At 38.7% G+C, this 18,869-nt stretch overlaps 1 protein-coding gene across 18 annotated transcripts in view; it reads left to right on the top strand.

Moving 5' to 3' along the window:
- LOC106872104 (uncharacterized) overlaps positions 1-18,869 on the top strand; it is a 361,913-nt gene that overhangs the window by 282,939 nt on the left and 60,105 nt on the right. Inside the window, exon 1 of one of the 18 annotated variants that reach the window (XM_089347017.1) lies at positions 462-600. The exons of 15 other annotated variants lie outside the window; for them this stretch is intronic. The gene's annotated coding sequence lies outside the window, so the exon portion shown is untranslated. Of the gene's footprint in view, positions 1-461; positions 601-5,730; positions 5,889-7,238; positions 7,401-18,869 lie in introns of those variants that run through there. 2 more of the 18 variants (XM_089347018.1, XM_014918965.3) reach the window with 2 other exon arrangements.

The raw sequence follows: 18,869 nt of genomic DNA, 5'->3' as shown, positions 1-18,869 counted from the left end.
TTTTACGTATCCGGTATGCACATGCGCATTACGTTTTCATATTTCTCTTTCCGATTCCTACTCAAAACTATTTACAAATCACAGCCATCTCACGAACTTGCGCTCGCGTTCCGATGGCTGTGAATAAATAATATCGAAGATATTAGAAAGACAAATAACAGTTAAAACCTCGAAGTCACTGTTAATTTGTTTCCTGTAAAGAATACGTAGATATATGGCAGCAGAACACCTGGCGTAGCCCAGGTGTAAGGCCGGAAAGTAACTATATGTGCTATATGTAACATAGAATTGTTCTGATTGCATTTATATCCGGTTTAATGGACCCCTATTGCATTTCTACACACACACACACACAGATTGTGTGTATGGATCATAGAAAAGGAACTTGACATTGATGTGATAAATGATGGTGAATGTTTGTGACACCTAACCAATTCCCAAGAACATTGTCAAAATAGGCGAATTGATTCTCAGCTTTAAAAGCAAGTTGATGACTTGTGACATTAAGGGGCTACCATTAAACACGTTTGCAGGTAACACTCTGGAAAGATTTAGCACCTGTTCTCGACGGATAAGCGATTGCCTCGCCACAATACAATGGTAAAGTAGTTTGTATTTGAAATCCATAACATTTATCCACCAGAAACATTATACTTACCTTTTTTAAGTATAGCTCACGTCTTCAATTTCAAAGACAGTCGTCTGATTTAAACATAATTTTAATTGTGGTATTAACATCTTGTCGTTTGTGGTCATTGCAAAAATGAGATAATTATTTAATTATTTGTCGTTGTGAAGAGTTAAGCCATGTCGTTGTTACCTAATTCCTCACACATACACTTATTGCCCACTCAATTGCATTAGTGAAACCATTTCACTCGATTGTCTATTCATCTTGTGTCCTCTTCACTCTATAACATCCATGTGTCAGCTCCGTTTCATTCGTTGTATCTCTTCTAAATTGCAATAAATTCTGTATTTATAGACTCTGTGTGTGTATGCGTTTGCATTGACAGCTGCAGTGGATGGCTGTTTTAACACACACACGCTTCACTGCAAAGGAAGACGGAGGGGAAAGCAGAGCAAAATTCATCACTTGCGATATTATTACTTTTCTTTTTTTAATTTCATTTCTTTTCTTTCTTTTTTTATACATTGACGGTGATGTACATCCATTTCATGAAACGTCTGAATATTTATATGTTATATATGAATTAGTGAAGGTTTTTAAGTATCGATTTAAAATAAATTATTTCGTTTTACGTACTGAAGATCTTTTATCTTTTACCTGTTTCAGTCATTAGACTGTGGCCATGCTTAGGCACCACCTTGAAGAATTTCCAGTCGAATGAATCGACTTGAGTACTTATTTTTTAAAGCCTAGTACTTATTCTATCACTCCCTCTTGCCAAACTGCTTAGTTGCAGGGACGTAAACACACCAACACTGGTTGTCAAGTGGCACTGGGGGGGGGGGGCATACAAACACACACACACACAATATATATATACACATACATATATACATACACAACAGGTTTCATTTTAGTTTCCATCTAACAAAGGATTTGGTCGGCCCGGAGCTATAGTAGAAGACACTTGCCCAAGGTGCCACGTATTGGGACTGAACGCAGAACCATGTAGTTGGGAAGCAAATTTCTTACCACACAGCCACGCCTGTGCCTAGATATCCATTCTATTGTTACCCATTTGAAATATATGAACAAAATAATCAAAAGGATGTGGCTTTTTATTAGACAGCCAATTATGTAAATCTTGGTTTCAAATCTTGTGTCAATCTCGCCGTATTTGTTAGACAAGGTATGTAATTTTACCTCAGTTAAAGGCGTGTGGCCAAATAATGAGGGTGTTCGGCTCATGATCGCATAAGATCGAGAGTTCAATTCCTGAACCGAGCGGTGGGCTATGTCCTTGAGCAAGGCACATTATTTCACGATGCTCCAAGTCTACCTAGCTGTAAGGAATATCAGCCTCTTTCTGCGTTTCGCTGAGTCAACGTTAAGCAGATGGAGAGGGTGTCTGTGTCTGCTCACGATTATATAGGTACCTAAAACAATTATCCATACTCGCTCCCGAGTCACTCTTTTTTTTAATCTATCAAACTTTTGCAGGTATTGAATAAGATACTAGGTATATACTCTTGAATATTCAATAAAACTGGAGCAAGGTACTAATTTCTTTTTAAAGTACCGTATTTGATGCACGGGCATGTTAGATGCACTCCAATTTCAGCAGTGCTTGTTCAGGGAAAATAGTTTGTAGTACATTAAAGCATGTCATGTAGACACAACTTGGTATATAGAACCCGGGGTGATTTGCTCCCCCCTCTCTCTTTCTTTGAGAGTGAGGAAGAAGTGATTTCTTTTATTTTCTAATAAATAGGATACATACAGGGGACGAACTAGGACAAACAAAAAGGAACATATAGATCGTTGAGCTTTTTTACAGATGATTTAACGAATGATTAATACATGAGGATAATATATTATATGATGATGTTATTGTTTAAAAATTTGATTACTTTTAGGTTGGGGATGGATGTCCCTCTAACCCGCCGGTTGATTTTTTTTTCTTTTTCTTTTTCCATTTCTTTTCCTTCTATGCCCGGTCCGACCGTGTTGGCATGGCCTCTTGCATACACAACTTTCTTCCGACATCCTTCCATCTTTTGGCAAATACTCTTTGCGACAAGCCCCTCCTCTCCAGACAGATCTTGGAAACAAGATGGGCGGTGAAGTAGTTCACCAGCCCTCGTCTGGAGATGAACTGTCCTGTCGCAATTCCTTCCGAGCGCGTCCTCCATACCGTTTCTTTCAATGTGGTTATTACGCAGAAAAATGCTGCCTTCCTCTCTTTGGAAAAGGAGGAAGGCGGTACCATCTTAATCATGGACTCAGTTGAGAGTCGTACTCTTTCTGTATCCGTCATCAGTTGTTCGGCATAGGTTATCAAATCACTCAGCTCCCCAGAGAGTGAGGAAGAAGTGCGTCATTCGTGCTGTGAAATATGGTGTTTTGGCACCGTCTCAAGCCTTTCTTTGTTCACAGATATCTCAGTGCTATCTGGAGCAACAGTTTCGAAATCAAGATAAGAACTAACCCAAAATCGTTTTTACTTTTAAGAGCACGACAGGGCGGTAAGCTCTGGCAGGATCGTTATAGCGTCGAACAAAATGTCATGCAGTATTCCGACATTTTACGTTCTGGTTTCAAATCCTACCCAAGTCAAGTTTGTCATTCATCCTTGTGGATTCGATTAAATAAAGTACCAGTGAGGTATCGGGATCAATGGTATTGACTAATCCCTCTTCCACTTAAAATTCTTGAACTCATGTCTAAATTAGAAACCATTTTCTGGGGGGAACACAGCTTCAACAGTTATAGAAATATTTTGAACGTTTAAATTTCCAAATGAAATTCTTTTATGTCCACTGTTTCCATTAATTCTGGCTGCGATTCTGTACGGAATAGAGTTGTCTCTCTTCAGTTTTGTCGCCAATGTCTTTTACAAAAGGCATAAGTATCGTTTCTTTCGCAGTCCGTTATTAACCTGAAGTTTTGTGTCCAACAAATAATATTGCACTGAAGTATGGTAAAAGGGCCAAATCACCCATTAAGTTTGTTGGAACAATCTGCTGTTGTTTATCTCCAAGACAGCTATGACTGAGCAGAACTATTATCGAAAACATCCCACCCTGACCATCATACGGCGGTATAACTTGGGATGTGCTTGGTGGTCTATAGATCCGGCAGGGTGGCCACTTTGGAATGGAGAGAGTGGCGATTGCTGTAATCGAGGTATGCTGCGTTTAAAGAAGAGGAGCAACACTCGAATTGGCTACTGCATAGGGCAGCCCAAACCCTCGCCATGCCTTGCCATCACGTACCTTTTTATATCAAGGGTTACATTATCCAATGTACCTTTCATTTTGAAGGTGATATTGTGCGATTTTAAAGATAATCCACTGCTGTTCGTGACAGGACAGCGAGCGTGTGATTTAGAATCTCTCATCTGTTAGGTTTGTTGGATCAAGACCATTCCTGTTACTCAACTCACCTGGGATATTTTCTGTTTGGCTGCACCTGTGGAAAATTTGAAATTTCGTGTATTGGTGTAATTTTCCACGCCGAATCTCATCGGCTAATTCACTTTTTCCAGAAAAAAAAAAAACTTTTTAAAAATTTAGAGGTTTCATTTTTACCCAGTCAGAAAACAGAATCTGGAAGCTGTCATATTGTGAGTGACTGCACGTGTTGTCAACTGTAAACAAATGAAATATTGGCAGAATTCTGTTTTAAGCGTGCCATAAGTTATGTATTTTTTTTTTTTTTAGAATTTTCAGAAAATTTTTGCCAATTTGTATTCTACCCACGGGAATTCACCAAACACACACAAAAAATTGGTGCGTGATTTAAGGCCTATTTAGCTATTATTTTAAGCATATATCACAAACACCTCATACCACGTGTGTTTTAAGCATTTAATAAGCGAAAAATGACCACGTGGGTAAACAGCTTGGCTTGTTACTATGGAAACAGACACCTATGTGCCTGTGGCTTTGGATTGGCTAAATTTACCCAAAATTCGCAAACTTTAAAAGTTATTAACTCTTTATTTATTGATTCATGGCGAAAATGAATTTCATGTCAATGATTACCAAACAAAACTCCATCAATACATCAAATATGAAATTAATTGGAACAAAAATCGAAAAAATTGCAAAGTGACAGCCAAACAGGAAAGATCCCTTATCTGAAACATTTTAAAGACCTCAGTCGTGTTGTCTCTCCATATGCACAATTTGGTTACCGCACAGCGCGGTCCAAAAGAAAGAAGAAAACTTCGCCGTGCCCCAGCCATTACTTGGGTTTTTATATTAGGGATTATATTATCCAATGTGCCTTTCCTTTTTGAAGATAGTATAGTACGATTTGAAGGATGATCGACTGCGCGTGATCAAACGATTCCTTGCGTACCTAGAAAAAGAAAAGAAATACTGGCTTCTGAGTGCTTGGTAGGTCTCCCTTAGTAGGTGTGTAACTCTATATGCTTTTTTTTATTGCATTGGCAACCGCATGCAGGCTTCTCTTTTCATTTCAAATCATCCTTGATCCTTCCTCGCCCAGCACAACAATGCCGTGCTTTTTAAAAAGCTCAGCTGCCGAAGAATGCCTCTCTCCCTTCCTCTCTCTCTCTTTCCCATCCCCTACCTTGCCCCATCCAACGTCTGGTTGCCATGACAACTGTCTGATCAATTTTCTGTCCAGGCCAGCGTGCAGGAGGTGAAGGAGTCCAGTTATTATTATTGTTGTTGTAGTGTATGCCTATCAATTGTGTAAAGGAAGAGTAGGTAGGTAGGTAGGTAGGTAGGTATGTGTGTAGGTGGGGCGAGTAGGTAAGTTGGTAGGTAGGTAGGTTGGTTGGTTGGTTGGTTGGTAGGTAGGTAGGTAGGTAGATAGACAGGCAGGCAGCTGGCTATTTCTGCCTATTTGCTTTAGAGCTAAATAAACACTGGTTAGTCAGGCTGTGCTCACTCACTCACTGACTTGACTGACTGCCTCGAGGTCCAATGTTGGAAGAGTTCAAAAGATATTGGACTACCAGTGCAAAGGGATGGGGGAGAACGGCTGAGCGGATGATGATGATGGTGGTGGTGGTGGTGGCGGCGACGAAGACGATACTAAAGTTATAAAGTGTGGGAGTGGAAGGAGGGCAATAGCTGTAGCTTTTAGTGGACAAGGTGGGATTGGCATTCAAAGACAAGTAGAGGTGGCGTGGGTGTGGAGATCTGGCGGGGGGGGTAGGATGGGGAGCAGGAAGGGACGGAGAATGATTAGTCTTTATTGTGGTCTCTTTACTGTCCAGTTGGTAAGTTCATCTTCAGCAAAATCATTCTCCAGCCATTTCGCTCTTCTTTATCCCCAGACAATCAGTAAATGCGTGAGCGACAAAGAGAGAGAAAGAGAGGATATGTGTGTGTGTGGTTCCCCCCTTCTCTCTCTCTCTCTCTTACTCTTTAGAAAGAAAGAACACGTGACTGTACCTACATGCTCTTATTTACTCTGAAGTATTTTTTTTTCATCTTTACTATTCAATATGGTAGTTTTATACATATATATATATATATATATATATATATATATAGTTGTATATTAAAATGGTTTTATAACTCCACAACTCCACATAAAAACATTTACACACTCATACACATGTATGTATTACCTTTGATTGTTTTATGTTCACGTTGATGATGATGGTTAACTGATGGCAATGAAAGGGATAAGTGATTGAAAGTAATGTTTAATGATAGTGATAACACTGTACAAAGGTGTGCGAGAAAATGGGGCACACACACACGCGTGTGTCCCACTTTCTCGCACACCTTTCACAGCATCACTATTTCCTTTCCTCTGTGTATGTATGTGTATAGATAGATATAAATAGATATTTTTTTACTTGTTTCAGTCATTAGACTGCGACCATGCTGGAGCACCACCTTCAAGTCTTTAGTGGAACAAATCGACCCCAAGACATTTTTTTTTATCGAAGCCTAGTACTTTGTCTATCATTCTGTTTTGCCGAACCGCTAAGTTACGGGGACGTGAACGCACCAAAACTGGTTGTCAACGGTAATAGGGGTACAAACACTTACATGCATATATCTATCTATCTATATATATATATATATATATATATATATATATATACGTAGGTAGATATGTTTGTGTCTTCTAATTGATGCGAATTTCGTATGGTGAGGATAAACTATTTAGAATGTTTTCATGGGGGGAGAGGGGTTCAGACCGTTTGTGATTTTGTTTTTTTCTTCATAGAGTACATAACCTTCCTAAATAGCATCCAGCATTTATTTATCATCACGTTCTGTTTATCTATTTCCACCGATCCTGTTCTAGTCATCGTTGGATTAATCTCTTGCGAATTTTATTTACGATGTAAGAAAAGTCTGCAATTAAAAAGGACAAGCCCCAGCGCATGTAGTTTACTGTAATATAGATACTGTCATTTAAGCTTTGTTAACATAGCATAGCCGATTGTGGTCTTCGACATCATCAGCAACGACGGTAGCTGAGAGTAGAGGTGATGATGGTGGTGGTGGTGGAAGACAACACCAACAACCACAACAACAATAATAGTAGCAGCAGCAGCAACAACAGTAGCAGCGGCAACGCCAGCAGCAGTAGCAATACTAGCAGCAGCAGCAACATAATCAGTGTTTCAAAAGAGACAGACATGTGCTTGGTAGGTTGATATGAATATAGACAGGGAAATCTTCTGGGATGTGGGTTTTTCATAAAATGGCTAAAGGATTCTTCGACGAAAGGGTACAGCTTAATGGAGGACAGTTGCAGGTGGCTAAAGGTACGATTAAAAGTTGGTTAATATCACTCCTTGTTCATTCATCTATTATGCAGGCTCTGTGTGTGTGTGTTTGTCTTCATTCATTTCGTTTTTAATCCGTTCGCTTTCGGTGATCGTTCTGTCAAAATAGATGCCCGATTTTGATAGGTGTTTTGTTGAGATTTCTTTCTTCTTTTTTTTTTTTTTGTTTAAGCGTATTGTATGCCTAGATAACCGTTGACACATCGCTATGAACTTGAAATTATTACATTTCTAGCATCACCTCCCCGCCTTCTCTGCTTGCCATTTGACCGAAGACAAGTGTGTGTGACACAGTGCTCTCCCCTTGTTTACTTCCGCTCACCGTTTTCGCTTTTCTCTCATTCTCACCTCGTCATCTCTTTATTCTGTCGTTTCTACTGATGACCGTCGTCTCTGATCTTTACCTTTCATCCTTTCGGAGGCGATAAAAAATTGCTTGGCGGCATTTCTTCCGGTTCTTTAAGTTCAGAGTTCAAATTCCACTGAGGTCGGTTTCGCCTGTCATCTTCCGAGGTCGATAAAATAAGTTCCAATCTAGTACGGGGGGGGGGGGTCGACGTAATCGACTATGCCCCCCCCCCCCGCAAAATTTGAAACCGTTTTTTCCGATGGTAGAAAGGATCGGGAAGCTGGTAGAATCGTTAGCACGCCGGACAAAATGCTTAGTGGCATTTCGTCTGTCTACGCTTTGGAATCAAATACCGTCGACTTTGTCTTTCATCTTTTCGGGGGTCGATAAAATAAGTACCAGTTGAGCACTATGGTCGATGTAATTCATTAGCCCCCCCCCCCCCCTTAAAATTTCAGACCTGCCTATAGTAGAAAGAATTATTGTTATGGATATTATTATTTCTACATCATATTTTTTTAACTTGTCTCTTTTTATTGTACTATCACTGCATTCATTGTTTGCAAACAACGTAAATTGGCCAGTACAAAGGTGTAACTATTTTTTGATACCCCGCCACCGATTTTGATTCCTCGGAATTTCCTGCAATGAGATTTTATAAGATATACAATTTTAACGGTGTAGATAACGATTGTGTTGATGAAATTTATTTTATTTATTATTTTTTTTTTCGAGAAAGTGTTTCATATCATTCACCAACCACCGTCGTACCTGGACTTTATTTCTTCATAATTCTCTTTAAAATGCATAGTTTTAAATATCTTGTAGAAATACGTTTTCGACAATAGAGTAGTATGTAATTTTAATATTTCAAACATGAATCTGGAGAAAATGTGAAAAACGCTGATGTTACGGAAATCGACGACGATAAACAAACACGGGGAAAGAGAACGGATTATCGAAATTTCTTCTCATAATTTTATCCCATAGTCGTCGTAATCAACACCCTCGAAAACGTATAACTGTAAAAAAATTTTTAAAGCATGGGCTTTTCAGAAAGTTATGAGAAGACAGTCAGGTTGTAATTATTTCTGTACCAAACTTTTAACCAATCTAAATTATAGAGAACAATGAAATTGATAAGTTCACTAATTTGACTCCAGCACGTCTTGTCACCCACATGCATACATTGGTCAAGACACTTTCTCAATGTGCCATGTACTAGAAACGAACTTAACCACATAAGACATGTTGCGCATTTACATTTAAAAAAAAATCCATTATTAATTTTAAATATTAAATTTATCCATAAATTTAATTATCTTATATAGCAATCCCTCCAAACTTTTCACGTAATTATTTTCCCTCTTACTTTGACTTCAAATCTGAAGGATTTCGTTCGCAAGATTCTTTATGTGAACTCGTGTGTTGTAATAGATTCTGTTCTGTCTTGGGTGGGTAATTATGCCATAACAATAAATCTGAAAAATTTCTATGTAAAAGCATATGTTAATATGTGTTGACTTGATATATTGCCTTTTTTTTTTATATATGTATATGTATATTTGGAGACTTCAGTCCCTGGGACCTATTAGTATCCACTCTATTTGGACGTTGCGAGAAAGTTGGAACTAGGGAGTGGCAGAAGCAGGAGATTGTCACTTAGGTGGTTAAATTAAAGGGGTGTGCAGAGGTGGACAGCCAATATGTGTGTGCATTAGAACTAGGGAACGGAAAATTAATGTGTGTATATGTATATATACATATATATATTCTCAAAACATTTTAATGCGATTTACGTTTTTAGAATGTGGGGTATTTAAAAAGAAACGGTAAATTTTTACAAGACCCCCCCACACACACACACACAAGAAATTCCATTTTATTTGTGGTAGCTATTCCGAAAGTCTGCACACACACACACATATATATATATGCGTACACACAAACATCTTCCCCCACCCTCGCCAACATCTGTGAAATAAGTAAAGTGTCCTCTTATTATTCTGTCCACTGAGCCGACGACCTAAATTCCTTGCCGCGAGAGAGGGAAAAAAAAAAGAACATGAATAATTAGAACCCAATGGTTTTATATTATTTGACAGTGACGGTGATTGTGGTGGTGGTTATAGTCATTGTAGTGGTGTTGATGGTATGATTTGGGCTGGACTTAGTGTCCGCTGTCTACTGTTTTTCACATACCATTGCCACACACTCCCGTCATTCTCCTGCTTTCACCTCGTGTGTTTGCACGTTTTCCCTTTCATCATACTTCCCCTTCCCTTTCTCTGTCTCTTACTCATACTCAAGCTTGAGGTGGTTGTTGTGATGGCTGTGTTGGTTAAGGTGGTGCTGATGGAGATTTATGTGGTAGTAGTGGTGGTTAGAGTTTTCTTCTTCCATCCCCTATCGCTGCTGCTGCTCCATACTGACAATTATAGTGATGATGGTTGTTACTGTGGTGGTGGCGGCAGTACAACTTGACAAGTGGTGAATTCATGGTATTCCCTACACCTCTATCTTTCTATCCGTTTGTGTATATACCTAGCCAGCCATCATCTATCTACTCCACGAAGCGCGCTGATTCTCCGCCTCCTCTGAAGCGAAGTGCCTGTATTTTAAAGCTAAAACTACTCGCGAAACTCAAAACAGGGAACATAGAACGTCAGAGGAATAGTATGGTGACGCGACGCAGGCGTGCTTAGAATGGAACAACGTAGCTTCACCCTAACCCTTGTTCCCACCTTCGCCAACTTCAACAGACGCACTTGATGTACCTCAAGTTAGTGACAAGGAACGGCAAGAAATGGAAATCAAGATTTGTTTTTAACTGTGTAACTCGAAGTAGATAGAGCTATAAATAAATTAATAGCGTGTAAATATTGGATTGGGGAAAATCCTTCTGGTAGAATAAGCTCCACCGTTAAAAATGAATTATCAAAGATATCACTTTCGTTTTCCTGGTGTGTGTGTACCTTTTCTCCAATTTTAATTTATAAGTAAGTCTATCTTGGTGTGTATGCTGTTCTCCTACTTCCTCCTTTATTCTCTGGGGGGGTTGGCCATCTCTCTCTCTCTCTCATTCTCTCTCTCTCTCTCTCATTCTCTCTCTCTCTCTCTCTCTCTCTCTAAACTGTAAAGCTTTTTGCAGTTTAGCTTCTTCAGCTATTCTCCCAGTGGCTAGTTGCTAGGTAACCGTCACTCAGGAATGGTATCTATGCAATACTCACCCTCTTATTTTCTCTCTCTCTGTTCCGTCCCCACCTCTGGACTAAAACACTCTTGTTTTGCCCTCTCCATCCATTCAACTATAGCAAGGAAAATGCGTGTGCTGGAGAGGGAAGGAGAAGAGATAAGTTTGTAAACCTTTTATCCTCTACCATGCTCTCTCTCTCTCTCTCTCTCTCTCCTACCTCTCCCATTGCTTTCTTGTTCAGTCTTTTCCTCCAAAATCTCTTTCGTTACACATATCTATAACGCCTTTCCCTTCCTGATTGAGCTCCTATACAGTTGTCTGTCTGCTGTGTCCCTCAAACATCTACCGTTTAGCTTTTCATATGCCACCCTTTTTCCAACCTCCTACTTTTTACTATTAAGGAGCTGAACTATTTCCAAAAAACATCATCCATCTTACTAATACAAATTTCAAAACAGCATTCCCCTTAGGGAACTTATATTCCATATATATATATACGTATATCATATATTTCAATTTTTTTCCCCCCAAAATTCGTTTACTTTATCTCAAGCAATCTCTCCAGGATTAATTTTTGTTATTCTCTGAGGAATTAGGTACATGACAGTTAAACAAATTAATGCTTTAAAGGCAAGGGATTTTGTGTGAAGGGTCCGAAGGTAGGGGGTGTATTGTGCTCTGTTTTTCTTGCTCTCGCTATGTCTTTGTCTCAGCTTCCAAGCACATTACAGTATCTTAGGGATGGAGGTCAATCAACCTTGCTGAAAACAGCTAACCATTGCCACTGCATGCTTGAAGAGTTAACTAAGGAAGGGTACCAACCAGTCTGTAAATTTACTTGCTCCTGCAATTCATGCTTATAGACAAAAACCAGCCAACCTATACAACAACAATGATAATAATAAACACTGTGGCAAATCCTGTAGAGATAAAATAGATTTCACATGCTCCTAAATTGTAATTAAATTTTTTTTTAATTGTTTTCTTCCTAAATCTTTTTAACTTGTTTCAGTCATTGGACTGCAGTTATGCTGGAACACAAACTTGCAAAGTTTTAGTACTTAGATCTTGTACTTATTTTATTGGTCTCTGGCTACACTGCCAAGTTAAGCGGACAGAAACAAACCAACACTGATTTTCAAGCTGTTCAGGGTACAGACTCAAGCACATACATGCATATATATATATATGACAGGTTTCCACAAAATTTGTCTACCAAACTCACTCACAAGACATTGGTCAGCTCAAGACACTTGCTCAAGGTTCCATGCAGTAGAACTGAACCTGTAACCCTATGGTCTTTTCTTTTACATATTTCTTTCTTCCGGATGCAATAGAGTAGCTCAGCTTTTAGGGGAGGGGGGGGGGGTCCAAATTTTTTTAAGCTTATCCCATAATGATCCAAAGTGATGGCAGTTACTTGATTTCTTGCTATTGCTGATCTTCATGCTTACCTTGATTGGATGGGTTTGTGATCAAAACAGGTCTTCTGAGATCTCATAGTTAGAGAATCACAATGAGTCAACATGCAGCTTAAAATAGAATTATTTAATGGGTGTGATTGTGTGGTAAGAAGTTGACTTTCCAACCACACTGCTTCTGGTTCAGTCCCACTGCATGGCACTTTGGACAAGGGTCTTCTCTCCTCAAGCTAACCAAAGCCTCTTGCATTTAGTAAAATAGAAACTGAAAGTACATTGTGCATGCATGTGTTATTGTTTTTTTGCCTTGATTTAACATGATTGTTGTAAATGAGCATCACTGTCATGCAAGTAGTGCCCTTTGTTTTCAGTCTCCTATAAAAGCATGTCTGGCCATGGGGAAATATTACCTGGTTTGGAAACAGGTGAGGGTTGACAACAGGAAGGGCATGCAGCTGTAGAAAATTCACCTCGACAAATTCTGTCTCACCCATGCAAGCATGGAAAAGTAGTTGTTAAAACAATGATGATGTTTAACATGCAAAAAATTGCAGCAGAACACCAATGTAGAGGTCCTTCTTATTTGCAAGAATCAGTTTTGTTACACAAACATATACCTTTAACCCTTTAGCGTTTAAACTGGGCATATCCAGCCCTAATATTCTATTTGTTTTATGTTCAAAGTGGCCAGATCCAGCCTGTCACACCTACCCTACAATATCATTCTAAAAGTAAACAATCACATTATTGAAATCTCAAAGTTACAAGATATTCCATGATTAATTCAAAGCAATATCAATAAATAAGCAATACAATGGACAGAGTAACCTGAATACTAAAGGGGTCAGTAATTTGGAGAGTGTTTTTGTGAAGCAGTTGATTTAAAATGAGCCCCATTTTCAAAGGTTTTGTTAGTCTCAAGAATTATTTATCAATCCCAGAGTTAACGTATCTTCTTAGATGTAGTCCTTCATTTAGAGTTTTATTTGGCCCTGCAACTAATTAAAAGTTTAGCCGATGTGAAATTTCATTCTGAACCCTCTATGACCTAATGATTTGGGAGTTGGGAATTTTTGCAGGCATGGTTAAGTAGTTAAGAAGTTTGCTTTGCAACCATGTGATTTCATGTTCAGTCCCACTGTACAGTACTTTCAGCAAATTTCTTCTAAATCCATGCACTAACCACTGTCTTGTAAACATACACTGTGAAAAAGCCCACCCATCATATCATCATCATTTCATGTTTGTGATCCTATCCTACAGTGTTAGTTTGTTTACATTCCCATAGCTTGGCAATTTGGCAAAAGAAACATCATAGAATAATTACCAGATTTAATAGAATAAGTACTGGGGTCAATTTGTTTGATTTAACCTGTGATGTGGGTACCCTAGCACAGCCACAGTCCAGTGACACAAACAAGCTAAAAGAAAAAATAATTTCTCTCCCTTGTTCCCCCCCCACTTTTTTTTCCTACTCATTCTTCTGTGGTGGATAACACCTCTCACTTCAACTTTGGCTCTACTAAAGAAGTGAATAAAACACTACAACTGAAAAGGAAACTTGGTTTAAACCCAGGGCTGAGTAAATCAACAAAGAAAGTTTAGGATAACATAGTCAAAGCATTTTTTATTCTCCATCATCATCAGTGTTCTTATGTCCACTTTCCAGTGGTTTCATGAGTCATGTGGAGTTTATGGAGGCAGACTATCTACAGCCAGATGCGCTTCCTGTCACATCAACCCTGGCCTGTTTCCAATTAAGGTAATATTTCTCCATGGTCAGACATGTTTTCACTAAATATTGGAAATTGACACAGTTTGTATGACAGTGACACTCAGTTACAGCTATCACTCTTATGTCAAGATAAAGACTCAAACAAACACACACACATGTATATACATACATGCATGATGGACTTCATTTAGTTTCCAGCTGCCAAATGCATTCACAAGGCTTTGGTCAGCCCATGGCTATAATAGAAAACACCCAAGGTGTCACACAGTAGAACTGAATGTGAAACCAATTTGGTAAGCAACTACATATACGATGTATATTTAAGATATTTACTTTCTGTGAGTGCAAAATATTTTGATTGGATTGACATTTTCTTTCTAGCACCAGCGTCAGTGTCTTATTTATCCCAGATGAGCTGCTCTACATTTTCATCATTAATAGAGCTGGCTGGCGCCGGTGTATGTGGAAGAATGAGATGTCATTGTGGCTGGTCCCTTGATGCAAATACATTTTATCGACTGAATGCTTGCTGTTTCACTGAACTTCATCATTTAACATTCACTTTTTCATACTTGCATGAGTTGGCCAAATTTGTTGAAGCTGGTTTTTGACAGCTGGATGCCCTTGTGCTAACCCTCACCTGTTTCTAAGCAAGCTAATATTTCGCCTTTGGAAACAGGAAATGAACATTGTTTGTATGATAGTGATGTTTATTTATGATCATCATTTCACACACACACACATGATGGACTTCTCAGAGTTTCCATTCACCAAATCCTCTCAAGGCTTTGCTCAGTCTGGGGTTATAATGGAAGATACTTGCCCAAAGTGCTGTACAATGGGATTGAACTCAAGATCACATGGTTGGTAAGCAAGCTTCTTAACTACACAGCCATGCCTGTGCCTACTGAGACATTCTGAGATAAATTTAACTTTAAAGCAATCTCTGGTAAATATAAATACCACCTTAATTTTGTAACCTGTGGGTCTGTTTAGGGATAAAGCTAGGCCCCCAATGATTTAACCTTACTTCATCCTTAGCATTTAATCTGACCATAACCAGCTGAAATATTCTACCTTTTTTTATGTTGAAACTGACTAGATCCAACCTCTCACACCTACCCTACAATGTAATTCTAAAAATCTACAGTTACAGCACTGTAATCTTGATGCTACAAGATAATGCATGATGAATTCAAAACAATGTGAATAAATACATAATACATTTGACAAAGAAAGCTGAATGCTAAAGGGTTAGATGGAGGCTCTGCAGTGATTATTTCGTGGTTCTTTCAATCCCTCATGTATTGTAAATGCTTCATTGGAGATGGGGCATAACACCATCTGTGGGTGAACAACCAAGATGCAGAAGTATTGCCAAATGCAGATAAACAACATTTTTCATCTCCTGGTATTTGAAGTGTTGAGCCCATTACCTACAAAGTTCTCATCTGAGTAAAGTGTCTGTTGATGCTTAAGAAGATACCTGGCTGTTCCAGCATCTCAGCTTCATAGATCACTTACAGTAATGTTGCAAGTGTCTTGGGTTGATAAAGTAGTGGGAGAGTATATGAGGGTATTTGAGTATTTGGTTGTATACCAGGGAAACTCCTTTAACTGCTGAAATACAATTCCTTTTACCATCATCATCATCATTTAACATCCATTCTCCATGCCAGCATGTGTTGGACAGTTTGACAGGAGTAGTTGGCCAGCTGCAGAGCTGCCTAGGTCCCATTTGTTTGTTTTTGCATAGTTTCTATGGGTGGATACCCTTCCTAATACCAACCACTTTACAAAATGTACTGGGTGCTTTTACATGGTGCAGTACAGGTGTTTTTATGTGGAACCAGCACGCACAAGACTAGGATCTCTTGGCTGAGAGAAGGGTGTAGAGGACACACCTGTATGCATGGACAGCCACAGTTTTACTTAGCTTGGCATGTCTTCTTTGTTTCAATTAGTTTTGAAAATAACAAAGGATTGCCATTATTAACCTCATGTTTGGACCATCGTCATCATTTTAACATCCTCTTTTCCATGTTCACATATGTGGAACAGAATTCATCATTGAGGCAGATCTTCTATGGTTGGATGCTTTTCATGTTACCAATCCTTAACTGCTTCCAAGTAAGGTAAAATTTCCCCTTGGCCAGACATGTTTCCACTAAAGATTGGAAGTAGACACCATTACCTTGTATAATGTTGATGCTCATTCACAACTGTCACATGATGTCAAGACAAGGGGCACACACAAAAAAATTTGATGGAAGGTTTTTCATTTAGATCACTTTAAAGCAGGAAAGTTGTATCAAAGAGCAGCCTGAGGCTGGTTGGCATCAAAAGTGTTAAATATATTATTAATGCATTTAATGTAGCAAATTTCTTATCTCTATTTGTAATCATAAACTGAATACAATACAGACACAAATGTCGTTAAAATTTTCTAAAGAATCAATTTAATATGAAAAAAAAAAGGAGAAAAAGCCCAAATCAGAGATCAATATTCTGTAGCGTTTCATCAAATCCTATACAGATAAGTGATGCATCGTTTACTGATAAATAAAGAGCTAACCTTCTGGACAAAACTATAATCAGCTGACCGGTTTCGTATTAACATAAGAATAACTAAACTACTGGATTATTAATTCAGATATTGGTAACAAGGTTATAATTTCTCCAAGTATTAAACTACTTACTCCTCGGCTCTGTAAGTGCGTGTGTATTTACAAATATATCTACACCAAGTTGTGATCAGTTTGACCTAAACATCATCAGATGTGTTATACCTGCATGTCTACATTGTTACATAGTTTCAGTTTGGAAACAAGTGCTACTGACCCAGTTTGATAGAAACTATTACTTTTTTTTTAATTTTTACACAGAAGTGGTATACCAGCAAGAACAAAAAAATGTCATGGATGATAGAGGAATGCAAGACACACGTCAGGAATGCAGACAAATTCTCAAACCACCAACTAACTTCTGTGAACTTCAAACAATACACACATACCTAGAGCAATCTCTAGATAAACCTATTGCCATTTGTCCCTGACCTATATAAAATTGAGAAGGCATGTCGTTATGATGTTGCATGCATAATTGCAAGATCATGGTTTCAATTTCCAGATCAGGCAATGTGTTGTGTTCTTGAGCAAAACACTGCATTTTACATTGCTCCAGTCCACTCAACTGTAAATGAATAACTTTGTGACAGACTGGTGTCCTTTTTAAAGGGAATGTTGTGTGATCTTGATCAGTTACACCCCATGGAAACTGGGTAACCAGCCTTATGAGCCCTAGAACCAGGACAGTAATTTCCAGGGGGTTGATGGTGATGATATATGAAATGTTACAACCAGAAGCAAATTGTTCTTTCTAGTTGGCTTCTGTGGATATTATTGTTGTTCCTGGTTGTTGAGGACAACAGCATCAACCACAACATAAACAACAGAAGCCACTCATTTCATGCTGCAGTTGTTGGAGGTTATTTTATTATCCCAACAATTAAAATATCTCTCCAATTATCTATATAGTGGTGGTATGTATTTGCGTGTGGGTGTGTGGGGCAGGGTAAATACATGTTAAAAACAAAAACCTCAAACCTGTAAGCCATGGCAGTAATTCAATACAGTTTCTTTCTCACTTTATAATAGTTTCTCCCCCCCCCCCCCTCCAAACATCATTGCTAGAAATCAGTCTGTCACTACTGCTGGGTTTTCCAGTTCAGATGAACTTTACATTTGAGATATGAGAAGCTTCTTACCAGCTAGCCTACATTTTATGAAACCTTATAGCTTTTTGAGTGTTGTCCTTATCATATGATCTGCAACAGTATAAAGAGGGAATCTCTCTCTCTCTCTCTCTCTCTTGTATGAAAGCCATTTTTTTTTCTTCATTTGAAGAATTAGGAATATTAGACCTGGTGGAAGCCCTTAGGGTGTTCTATTGGTAGCCATTTCATCATCAACGCCATTTAACTCTTAAGCGTTCAGATTACTCTGTCTAATTCACATTTTCTATTGATTACTCAAAATCTTGCAGCTTTGAGATTTTGATGATGTCATTGTTTATTTTTACAATGACATTGTGGGTTAGGTGTGAGAGACCAGATATAGCCAGTTTGAAAAATAATACAAGTAGAATATTTGGGTGGTTTAAATGTTGAAGGGTTAGTGTCTGTTTTTCCATGCTGGTATCAGTTGGGCAGTTTGACATGGGCTGCCAAGCCAGAAAACTGCTGAACTCCAGTGTTTTCTTTGGCATGATTTCTGTGGTTGGATGCATTCCCTAACACCAACCACTTTACAGAGTGTATTGAGTATTTTCATGTGTTTGTGGAATTGAAAAGTTTGCTTCTTATGAAGATGGTTTTGGGTTTAATCAGAAGAGAATGAAAAGGTAATAAAACCTGAGATAGGAGTATGTTGAGGCAGAGTAAAAGGAGAATTAGTAGCAGGAATGGTTAGTGGATGCTTATAGACAGTGTTAGGCAAAAGGTCAACAGGCGGTTTTTTGAGTATGTGTGTGTTCGTGTTTGTGTGGGGTTGTAGGTGTTGGGTACGTGTACGTGTGTGTGTGTATTTTGTATGCGCGCGTGTGTGTATGTGTATGTTTTTGTGTGTGCGTGTGTGTTTGTGTGTATGTGTATGTTGTGTATATGTGCGTTGCTGTGTACGTGTGTGTGCGTGCGTTTGCTATTGTATGTGCGTGTGTTGTTTATGCCCATGTGTGTGTGATTGTATGC

The sequence above is a fragment of the Octopus bimaculoides genome, chromosome 2 (genome assembly GCF_046866305.1).
Source record: "Octopus bimaculoides isolate indiv1 chromosome 2, ASM4686630v1, whole genome shotgun sequence".
Classification (NCBI taxonomy): Eukaryota; Metazoa; Mollusca; class Cephalopoda; order Octopoda; family Octopodidae; genus Octopus; species Octopus bimaculoides.
Note: the sequence above shows the minus strand (reverse complement) of the source record. Positions and strands in the feature narration are given on the sequence as shown.